This window comes from Hippopotamus amphibius, chromosome 2 (assembly GCF_030028045.1).
Source record: "Hippopotamus amphibius kiboko isolate mHipAmp2 chromosome 2, mHipAmp2.hap2, whole genome shotgun sequence".
Lineage (NCBI taxonomy): Eukaryota > Metazoa > Chordata > Mammalia > Artiodactyla > Hippopotamidae > Hippopotamus > Hippopotamus amphibius.
This window is the reverse complement of record NC_080187.1, coordinates 142,228,282-142,240,112: the sequence shown is the minus strand read 5'-3', so window position 1 is coordinate 142,240,112 and position 11,831 is coordinate 142,228,282. Positions and strand designations below refer to the sequence as shown.

Genomic DNA, 11,831 nt, shown 5'->3' with positions numbered 1-11,831 from the left:
CCTGATGGATCAGAAGCAGGAAAATGGGAAGAGGTGGTCAGGACCCAGGAGAGGAGAAAACAAAGGACGACCAGAAAAGGGCCAAAGAGCAGAAAATGTAGAAACGATGAGAGCAGCAAGAGAAAGGGGGAAAACAGGGTGTGGGCAACCACACACAACAGGAAGGAGACAGAGCAGAAGGAGGGAAGGAAACAGAAGAGAGCAAGATGAATGGGGAAGGATGTGAGAAGGGAGAGAGGGAAGCCAGGAAGATGACCTCAGAGGAGGACAGAGCTCCAGGGAATCTGGAGGCCCTGGGTAGATCCTCAGTTCCTAACAAAAAACTGGCAGGCAGAGATCACCAGGTTGACCACGTCACCAAGTAGATGAGTCTGTTGCTATAGTTCACATCACTGGACCGGTGGGGCTGCCCGCCGAACTTCTCATAAAACTGGTAGCGGGGCCAGAGGACCAGAGTGCTGGCATAGAGGAGAACACAGAGCACAGTCAGCCCCAACCGGAAAATGGGGAAGGGGACAGGCAGCCTGTTGGCACAGTCACCCAGGTTCAATAGTAAGACCACGGCCCCCAGGACGAAGCAGATGGAGTACATGGCCACGTACCACTCCAGAGCTGGCTGCTGCAGGTACAGGTAGGGGCTGCTGATGAAAGTGAAGATGAGCCAGGCCATGAAGGTCTCCAGTACCTTGAGCAAGCCTGGCATGGTGCCCACATAGCAGCTAATACTGTTGACCAGGGACAAGGCCACTTCCATGGTATAAAGCACGGAAGAAATGAAGGAGAATACAGTGGCGGCGATGGTGTGGTCCCAGAAAGGGTCATGAGGTGTGAACTGGATGGTGGTGGGTAGATGATGGAGGCCAAGAGGCAGTAGAAGCTGGCGTAGCAGGCAGAGGAGATGTAAAAGGCATCACATGTGATCCTCTAGGTCACATAACCCATCTATGAGGATGATGAGGTTCTCAACTAAGCAGAAACACCAGTGGAACATGAACCAGTGGAACATGAACCAGTGGAACATGAACCAGTTACCTATGTCCACCCTGACCATCAGCAAGAAGGCCACACAGCTGGAGAGCAGCTGCAGCAGGCAGTAGAAGTACATGATGGCAAGTATCCTTGGGGCTGAGGTTGAAATGTGAAAAGCATCATGGTCGTGTGGGTCACCACCACCCATAGGGCAGTGGCGTTTGCTGAGGACCCACCAGAGAAAGATCTGGCTCTGGAGGTGGATTAAGTCAGATGCCTGGAAAGAGCTCCATGGTCTGTGGCGGCTGAGGTTCAGGATCTGTCGCGTCTGAACCAATGGCACAGACACGCGGCTAACGGCACCGCTGCTCCAGAGTGATTCTCCCCACCCATCACCCTTGGCCTTATCAGGAGACTTGTCTTCTTCCAAAGCTCACATCTGGGTGGGGTCTGGCCTCAAAACAATGATCATTTTGGAGCTCCTTGACCTATGTGCCATTATCTATGGAGAGCCACTTCCCTTCAACCCAAACTTTCAAGGCTCTGAAAATAGAAAAATAATTTTTAAAAAAATTCGTTTGGTTAAAAATTTGACCTGAACGTGCATGAGACAATTTATGGTCTTTATTTATTTCAATTTGTGTGAATGTTCAAAAGTTCAGTTGCAGGCACACTAATATGTTTGATTACAAGATGCCTTCAGACCCCTGTGGGATGTTACGTCGTATAGAGTAGATGCACCGGGTTAGATACCTGAAGCTGAAAAATTCTGAATTCTGGAGCATATCTGACACCAAGTTTTCAGAAAAGGGACTGTGGATGGTACTGCTAACCCCATTTATTGAATGAGAAAACTAAGGATGGGATGAAAAGTTAGGAGTGGGAACCCCAGATAAAAATGCCAAAGCTGTGGGTTTGAACGGCTTTGCTCTAAGCCCAGCATTTCAGAGCGCTCATGCGTGGGAACCCAGGACCAAAGCTCAGGCTCTGGGACCCAGGACACGCCTTCAGGGCCACGGCCTCCTTCCACAGCACCCTGAAGAGACAGTGTCCCGGCCTTTCCTCCCTGCAGCCATCGCTAGAAGGAGCTGCCATCTGAGGTGACACAGCCCCACCCGGAGGCGGGCAGCGTCAGGGGTGAACAGGGAGAAGCCACGGGGTGAGAGCAAGGCCGTGGGGAGAAGACGATATGGGAAGGAGGACCTGTTTTGAATCCCCCTCCCCCGCCCCCCCCATATTGCCTTAACACGTGACTCTCCCCCACGTGGGAAGGGAGGGAGACACCAACCCAGCACGACTCCAAGGTGGAGCGTCATGGAGGAACCGCAGACTAAGTTAACACAATGTTGGGCTTTTAAGCTCCAAACTGCCATCCAGGGGCGAGTCTGGAAAGATCTAGGAGTACCTAGAGCGAGGATTTTTCTGGCTGGGAGACGGAGTAGCAGCTTCCAAGCTGGGAAGAAGGGATTAGAACTGAACAAGGATGCTGTGTCTGGAGGCTGATGTGGAGCCTTTCAGGGTGTCCCGGGGAGGGGGTGGAGCGTGGACGGGTGATCGGCCCCCTTTTAGGGGCAGGAGCTGGAAGAGGAGGCACCTGCTGGACCCCTGGGAGGTGACAGCCCTGAGGATGCACCCAGCACTGGGGTGAGGGTGGGGGGGGCAGAGTGGAGATGGCTGGGGGGATTCTGGGGTCTGAGTGGCCCTGAGGCAGCCCAGCTGGTGTCTTCTGACCCAGAAGGGATGCAGGCCTGGAGCCCACCTTCCCCGTGGAGGAGGGGCCTGGCATGGAACTGAGAGAGGAGAACAGGGGCCTAAAGGGGTTTCAGGGCTGGGACAGGGGACAAATGGTGAGAGTGGCAGGGACCAAGGAGACCATGGACTTGCCCAGGTCACCTGCCCAAGACAGGCCTGCTACCCAGGGCTCAGTCCTGCCTCCCACAGGGGCCTCCTGTGAGGGTCCCCGTGTGTGGGGGGAGGGAGAGCCCCTCCCAGCCTGCTCCCTCCTCAGGGACAGCTGCCCTGTTTCAAAGGGACTATTTGCTAAGAGGCCCCCAGGGCTGAAGGGCCAGCACCCTGAGCCCATAGCCAGCTTCCTGCCCTCAGGGACCTTGTCACCTTTGCTGATAATAAACCCTGGGAAATGCTGTGGCTGGAAAGAGAAACACAGAGCAAAGCCCGAGGACCTACCTGGACTCACAAAACTCCTTCAGCCCCAATTACCAGGGGAGCCCTGGAGCCTGCTGGCCTCCCAGTGGGCACTGCCGGGGCTGGGGAGCGGCACTGGCTGTGAGGGTGGATGGGGATGTCATGCTGTCTGTCCCCCAGTTTGTTCTCACCAATCTCCTAGAACTCACCCGTGATCCCACCTAAGGCCAAATGACAGCTTTGGATGCACTTACTGCCACAGAGGGAGGGCCTGGGGAAGGAGAGGTGTGGGGGCTCCAGCTGTGTGACCCTGGGTGAGGCCTGTGCCCTCTCTGGGCCTCAGTTCCTCCACCTGGAAAGCAGGAGGTTTGCCTGAGTTTCCCCAGCAGCCCCTCCTCCATTCTCATCTGTGAGCATGAACATGGGGCCCCCCGTCAGAGCACAGCCTAGTTGTGGCTGAGCCCTGCCTGCCCAGCGGCCAGCCCTGTGGACTCAGAAGACAGTGAGGTGGGAAGGTCATGACCAGGACCAACCACGGAAGGAGGAGGTGCAAGAAGGGCAGGGAAGGAGGAGGGGAGATGGAGACTCAGAATTACAGGGAGGCTGTGGGGCGTAAGGAGACACTTCAGAGCTGGATGATCCTGGGCAAGTTACTCATCAGAACCTCAGTTTCCCCATCTGTGCAATGGGCTTAATACCTAAGTTGTGTCAATTAAATGAATTAAAGCATGTGATGGGCTCATCAGAAGGCCTGGCACATGGCCCACTCAATCCGTGCCAGCTACCTGTTCCCCTCCCCCTCAAAGAGGACCCAGAAGGCCCTGGCCCCACTCTGGGCATAAGTACATGCAAGCTTGATCCGCTCCAGATCAGGGGATGCAAACTAGTTTGTACTACAGGTGGCCCAGGGATGTGTTTGGTTTCCTTTCACAGTGTTTTCTGGAAGAGATGGTATAGAATTGGTATCATTCATTCCTTAAGTGTTTAGTAGCTGCAGTGTTTTAATTTCAAATAAGAATCCAGATTTCCAGCTCCTTTTAAAGCCTCAGGGGATCTGGTGTCACTGGGCTGTGTTCCTTGCCGGGGTGGGGGTGGGGTGGCTGGAGCTGAGCAGCTGCTTCGCCCTTTGCTTTATATTGTTTTTCATTCTTCATTTCTGTTTGGTATTTTCTATATTTCCTTATTCTTGTGTATAATTGACATAAAGCAGGACTCTGATCATCTCACATGTGCCTGGTCTCCCCTCTTCCACCTGGCCAGCCTTCCTGCCTGCTCACAGGAGCGTCAACCCCTCCATCCAGGGAGCATCATGTCCTCAACCTCACATACAGCCTTCAGCACACTTCACATGCTCTCACATCATATTTACATATGTGTGTACATGTATGCACACATGTTTGTAGGTGTATCTGTAGATTTTCTCCCCTTGTTTATAAACATGAGACCATGTCAGGTACACAGCATCCTGCTTTTCTACCACCTCTGACAAATGCAGCTGGTCCTTTCCAGGGGGCCTTAGTCCTCTCTGTCCCCTTCCCTTATCTCCTTCCCTCCCAGCTCCTGTGCGTGTTTGGACTGACCACCCTTCTCTAGATCAGTGGATCCTCCCCCATGAGTCTCAGACACTGGGGACCACAGGGTTATGACAAGGCGTCCTCGGATCCATGTGCCCACCATGCTCTAGAGCAGGAGGATTTACACAAGAAGGGAAGCAGGAAAGGCTACAGGCTGCGTGATGGGGGTGCCCTGCTCTTCTATGTTTGAGACATTTACATTAACCACGGGGCGTCTGGCTGGCTTTTAAGCTTGAGTCTGGTCCTTACATTGCCCAGATCAGAGGGTCAGTGTTCTACGGCTCAGTGGTCGTATATTTCTGGAGAAACAAGAACAAAGACAGAAACAGAGCAAAACAGGCAAAGTGAAAAAGCAACCAGAACATCAACCCCGGAACCGTGTTTAACTCTTCAGAAGCCTTTGGTTGTGAAACAAGCGAGGTTACAACACCCGTGAGGGAGCCCTGCCTGACCATCCCCATCGCCATGTGCGCGTCCTCAGGCGTGGGCTCCACGCGCATCGTGGGCTTCTTGCTCCGCCTGGGGCAGCTGCTCTCCACCTGCGTCCCCTTCTCGCTGGTGGCTAGAGAGGACACTCTGAGAGGGGGCGTAATTAACTGGTGTGTGTTCATCTGGCGCTTCTGCTTCACCGTGACCCTCCTCATCTTCATAGTGGAGTTTCGTGGGCTCCAGTCCCGCCTGCCCTGCTCCTGGGATGGCTTTCTCTATGCCTACACCTTCTGCTTTGCTGTCATCTGCCTCTCAGCCTCCATCATCTTCGGCACCACCTACATCCAGTCCTTGTCTCCAGGCCCCACCAGAACCACACCATCACCACCACTGCATTCACCTGTGTGGCTGCTGTGCTTTACGCCACTGAAGTGGCCTGGGGCTGTGCCCAGCCTGGAGCCATGGTCTGCTTTGTGCCCACCTTGCCAGACATGCTCAAGCTGCTGGAGAACCTTGTGGCCTGTGTCATCTTTGCCTACATCAGCAGCCCCTCCCTGTACCTGCACCAGCCAGCCCTGGTGTGGTACATGGTTGTGTATTCCATCTGCTTCATCCTGGGGGCCGTGGACTTCATGGTGAATGGGTCAGACTGTGATATCAGAGGTCTGAACTTCCCCCACCCCAGATTCCTGGTGGGGCAGACCCTGCTCTCCGTCCTCCTCTACATCAGTGCTGTGATCCTCTGGTCACTCTACCAGTTCCATGAGAAGTTTGGCAGGCAGCCCCAGTGGTCCAGCGATGAGAGCTGCAGTGACAGACTCACCTCCTTGCTGTGCATCTGGGACCAGCGACTGGCTGTGACCATCTTGACAGCCATCAACCTGCGGCTTCATGTGGCCGACATGGCGTACTTGGCCCGAGAGGCTTTGTACGGACTGAAGATGTGCCCAGTGCTCCTGCTCCCCTCTGCTCACGGGAGGTATCTTTACAGAGCTCTGACGTCCTCTGATGTCCTCTTCCTGTCCCCCTCTCCCTTCTCACATCCTTCCCCATTCATCTTGCTCTCCTTTCTGCTTCCTTCCCTCCTTCTGCTCTGTCTCCTTCCTGTTGTGTGTGGTTGCCCACACCCTGTTTTCCCCCTTTCTCTTGCTGCTCTCATCGTTTCTACATTTTCTGCTCTTTGGCCCTTTTCTGGTCGTCCTTTGTTTTCTCGTCTCCTGGGTCCTGACCACCTCTTCCCATTTTCCTGCTTCTGATCCATCAGGACCCTGAGACGTCTTCCTACTCTGCCCACCGCCCCCCTCCCACCTCCTAAGGTGCTGACTGCACACCACACAGCCCTCTGTGCAGCTGTTCACACCCTGGGCCTCCGGAGGGGTCCCGTTGCCAAAGTGTGCCTGTCCCCCTGGCGTGCCTAATTGGTGTGTGTATACGGGTGGGGGCGGGGTGGGTAGGCAGGGATTGGGCCCCCTTTATCCTAGTGGAGGGGGAGGTACAGTGCACCTCCTCTTTAAGTTAAAAACAAACCCCTCGGGGGGTCGGTAATTTCCAGGGGGCAGGAGGCTTAAAACAGTGACCTTGGATTCCAAGGCCCCACCTGGTGCTCAGCCGCACCTGAGATTGGTTCCAGAATTTTTGCAGGCTTCCTAAACACCCACTGCCTCGAGGCAAACTGAGAGGAAGCAAGCCTTCCATCCCAAATATTCTCTGGGGAATTAAAAAAAAGGAGCTGGCAAAAAAACCGAGGGTCTTTTTTTTTTTTTTAGCAGATTAAATTGCTTTCAATTGCAAAATTAAATACATAACAAAAGCAAACAATCCAACCCCAGCGATGCAGGCCTATATCCTCTTCATTATTAGCCAAGGGCTTTATATGCTTTTTTTTTTACACTTCCCAATTTTATTTATTATTATTTTTTTCATCTTTATTAGAGTATAATTGCTTTGCCATGTTTTGTTAGTTCCTGCCATACAGCAAAGTGAATCAGCTGTATGCATGAAGACATGTCTGCAAGGTTTGTGAGGGGCAGGGATGAGGCCCTCCTGCCTCCGTGTTCACAACAGCATGTCCTGCCTCTGCAGGGAGAGGAGAAGGGCCACTGCAGCCTTAAAGCTGATGTCAGCCTGGGTGTTTGATTTTTCTTTTCTTTTTCCTAGTCAGGAGGGCAAAAATTACTGGGGGACCCTGCTCTTAAAGGGGAGGTTTCTGTTCAAACTTTCTTGGGCGGGTGGGGAGGGGGTGGGTCCTGCTGCCACCGTGAGAGGGACCACCCTGCTTGGGTGCGTCCCCGGCCTCTTGCTTTCTGCTGCTGCTTCCTGCTGCTCTGGGACTCAGGCATGATGTGATCTACGAAATGTATATAATTTTTTTTATTATTGTTATAAGTTATACACAGAACTTCTGTTTCCCATCAATTCCTTCTGCCAGTCATACTAAAAAGTCTTGTCCCTTATCCCAAATCCATACTGTTCTTTTTTTTAACCTTTTAAAGAAAAAGAAAGAAAATACACAAACCCACAGAATCCCCAAATGCTAACTGCCTCAGCTTTGCCTAGAGCTCAGAGGCAGCCCAGCAGCCTTCCCTCCTCACCCAAACCGCCCTTTCTGTGACCCAGCCCACTGTCCCCCCCCCACCTCAGCCAGAGCCTGTGGAGTGTCCCAGCCTTAGGAGAGCAGAGGTTGGGCCCCCCCAATGCCCACGATCCTGCCCCCTAGATCTTGAAGGGGACCTGCCAGCCCCTGGATGCCTCTCGTTAAAGGTGTGCCTGTGTGCACGCTGTGTGTGGGTGCATGCGTGTGTCCCTGTGCATGTGTGCCCTGAGACCTGCAGCACTTTTTAGTAACGGACGGCCTGGAAGTCGCCTGAAGCCTTCTTCCTCTCTTAATCTCAGACACAGAGGCTCAGGGCCGAGCATCCTAGTGTCCCCAGGCCCAGAGGGGCCAGGCAAGCAGAGCTGTTGGGGAGGGTCAGGGGAAGGACCCCTCACCCCCACCCCCACTGCTGCCACTCACTCCTACACTGGGATGAGGTATGTGACCTTCACCCAGTGGCAGGTTGGGTGGATGGGTAGGGCTCCCAGGGGGTGGTACCCATGAGGTAGGAAATAGATGGGCTCCAGGCTAGGCATGTACAACTGGCCTGTTCACACCTCTGGAGTGAGAAGAAGATGAGCTCCAGGCCAGACATCCATTACCAGCTCCCTGTTTACATTTCCTAAGGCAAGAGACAACTGGGCTCCAGATTACATATTTATGACTGGACTCCTGTCTATGTTTTGAGATTTGCACCTCGATATAAGAAACAGCAACAGAAATAGGGTAAAGAACTGGACATTTGAACACCTTTATGGCAGGGACAGAGAGGAGCTAAACCCTATTAAGAGATCAAGAGGCCATACACTCCCCATCTTTGGGACAAGGGAGACACTACACATGTGTAAAAGCCTTCATGGGGTCAAAAAGGCAGGGGATGCCAGACCATAATAAGTCTTGCTATCTGTCTCCCAGAGGCCTTTGCGACAGGATCCATCTTAACTGAGGGGTGCGTGCGCACCCAGGGGAGGGCCCAGAGGCAAATGAACCCTGGGGTTGAAACAATATGATTGGCCAAGAAGAAGACAAAGACCCAGAAGACCACCCCTTTATTAAAAAATTTAATCTCCCCAAAGGCGCAACTCTGGGGGCTGTCTCGCTGAGCTCGCCCATGCGCCTTTCCACATGTACTTTGCTTTTCCAATAAACTTTTTTACTTTTCTCTTTACCTTCTGCCTCCTCGCCTGAATTCATTCTTGACAAGGCAGGGAAGAACTAGGGACCCAGACCCTGGCCACTAGCCCCTGTGGTCCGGTGGTGAGGACTCCCAGTCTGGGAACTAAGAGTCAAGATCTTGCTTCTAGCTACTGCCCACTGCTGCCTTCTGCAAGCTGCCGCTTACTGCTGCCTGCGTCCGAGATCACCCATGGCAGAAAAATCTTAAGAAGTAATGAAATAAAATTCATATTTTAAGGGAAGAGAAGAGAAATTTAAACATAAAATGTTTCTCTGTCCATTTGGGTCTCCTCCTTCCCCTCTAGTGTGCACTGTTCAATCTGCATTGTGTGTTAACCAGACCTCCTCAAGGGCAGAAATACCTGCTCCACCATAAAGATCAGTTTTTCTTCTTCTGGCCCCAGCCATGTAACTCCTTAGAAGATAACACTACCTACTTATGGCCTGATTAATGTCACAGGCTATATTATTTGTACTCTGCCTTTTTTACAAGGTTATTATTTCTTGCATTAACAAATGTATAACTGAGCCTACGATAAAATTAATGATGACCAAGTGACTTGAAATGATTGACCTGATGTATAGTCTATAAGATCCATGATTGTAATAGTGTGACTCTAGATATGAGAAGAGGAAACAGGAGGGAACCATTTCCTGGAGCTGACAGACTAGTAAGACAGGTGGTCCTGCGGCACTTGGCTGCTGTTAACAGGACTAGATGAGTAATAACACCTTGAGTGGCCTAGCAACGAAATTCTCGGCTGACCTGGGAATCAGCACTCCTGGGACAACGTGGTTAGAAAATGACTTGCAAACCTTGGTCGAAATTAAGGCCAAAAGGGAGGGGTTTGTGAAGTAAAGAATGTTTTCTAGCCCCCAGTACTACAAGAATCAAGTCATTAGCCCCTGTAGTCACTGACCTACAACCCACCCTGAAAGGAATTCAGGGCAAAAATCAGGATGAGACACTTTGTGCTCTGGGAAAACTGGCCCTCAGATAGTCAGATATTTTTAGAAGTTTTTGTGAATCCAGTTTCTTGCATCTTCGCATACTTAGAAAAGCACTAAAACTAACTTAGGCATTTGTTTCTCCAAAAGAGCAGTAACCTTCTACCAAGATGTGTGCTGGTTGCGTGTATCCCTTCCACCCAAATCACATATATACTGGTCTCCCCCTTACCTGTTCAGGACAGATCTCAGAGCTTCTTGAGAGGAAGTCTCCCCAGTTACAATCCTCAGGTTGGCACAAATGAAATTTTCCACTTCTTTCTTAGATTCAATATTGACTAAATTTTCATCCACAGAAGCAAGTGTGCATTGACCTCCACAAGTCTGCGTGCAAAGGAATGTCATGTTCTGACATTTTCCTGAATCAAATTGAACACACCCCTGAGAGCTCACTTCCCAGGAGGATGGAAATGCCTCTGTGCTTTAGTAAAAGAATTGTCCAGGATGGGCTCACCTGAGGTGCTCATTGTTCAAGCCCCTTGTTTTCTGAGGGCGGCTGCTCCACCCCTCCTGTTGGGTGGGGGTTAAGGGTCATTTGTCACAATTCCAAGGCAAGGTCCAGCCCCCTCACTCATAAGAAAGTTTAAAGTCCTCTGTTTACTCCAACCCTCTCATCACAGAGGAGGTGCAGTTGGACCCCATGGAGGGGGCAAGACGTGTCCAGCGTCACCCCATGTGTGGCAGAGTCAGAGACAGGACCCAGGTCTCCTGGTTCCCAGGCTGGCTGTCTTCCCTCTGCCCCACGCTGCTTGTTCCAAGTGTGGCAGCAGCATCCTCCAGGCTGGGACTCTGCCCCACCCACCCTAGTTCTGCCACAAACCGGCCACGTCACCCTGAGGAGGTCACCCACTGCTGGGTGAGGCAGTTTCCTCATCTACAAGATGGGGGAGGGGATGCCAGAGACCCCTGCTCCCCTGCCTCTTCCCGGTGCCCCTGGATGGTGCCCGTCTTGGAGACTCAGATGTGGAGATGGAAGCTGGTCCCTCCCCTCTGTCCAGCCTCTCTGCCTGTTTTCCTCTTGGCTGCTGGGTCCTGTTAATTGGTTCCATCCTTCCTGATTACACACAGCCTCCTTCCCCACAGCCTCTGCTTGGCAGTAAATACGTTTCTCTTTCATAACATGGGTTTCCTCAGTCCCTTACCCGTGGTCCAACTCTCCAGTGATTCTTTTCAAAAACACAGACTGCTTCCAGGTGCCTCCACAGTCTGAGATCCCCCAGACACCCTTATTCCTGCACATTCTTGACTTTCCACTTCTTCAGAGTCCAGCTCAGCAGCCCCAGTGCTCTCACCCTCTTTGGGGAGCTCATGTTTCTTTTAGGGAACGCAAAGTCCTTTCTGCTGGGAGTACAGAGGGGCGGATCCCAAGCAGGGGAAAAGGAAAAGGAAGCCCAGAGTAAGAGAGAGGAAGATCCGGGGTCCACGGCTGGGTCCCAGTCACATGTGGTCCTGACTCCAGGAAAGTGGCCCCATAGCCCTGGTCTGGTCCCCCTGGCATGAACCGTGAGTATATGGAGAGCAGAGTCCAAGAGATCTGTTTTCTCATTCCTATTCTGCCACAGGGTAACTCACGACCACAGATGAGGCTTATCCTTGTTCTGAGCCTCAGGTTCCCATTTATAAAATGAGCAGATTGGGGTAAAATCATGGTTTTGGGGCCGTGTTCCATGGAGCCCTGAGGGTTCTGGTGAGATGGTGGAGGTGCAGGTGGGGGGCTGGACTCACCCACCACTTTCTCTAACCAGGGCAGCCTGGCAGGAGCCAAGCTCCACTGAAGATCTCACTTGAGAATAAGATTGGAAAGGTTGGAAACAACCCACATGGTCATCTTTAGGATGCAGGTAAATAAACCATGGTACAGGCAGAAGAGGGAAGACTGTACAGCTGGAAAAGGAGGATGCTCTCAAAATAATGATGAGGAAATGTATCCAAGATAT

General features: G+C 52.2%; 2 pseudogenes; one reads left to right on the top strand and one right to left on the bottom strand.

The window, feature by feature from the left end:
* Window positions 1-337: 337 nt before the first annotated feature.
* On the bottom strand, window positions 338-1,105 carry LOC130844504 (myeloid-associated differentiation marker-like; annotated as a pseudogene).
* Window positions 1,106-5,153: 4,048 nt separating this feature from the next.
* LOC130844503 (myeloid-associated differentiation marker-like) lies at window positions 5,154-7,840 on the top strand (annotated as a pseudogene).
* The last annotated feature ends 3,991 nt before the right edge of the window (window positions 7,841-11,831 follow it).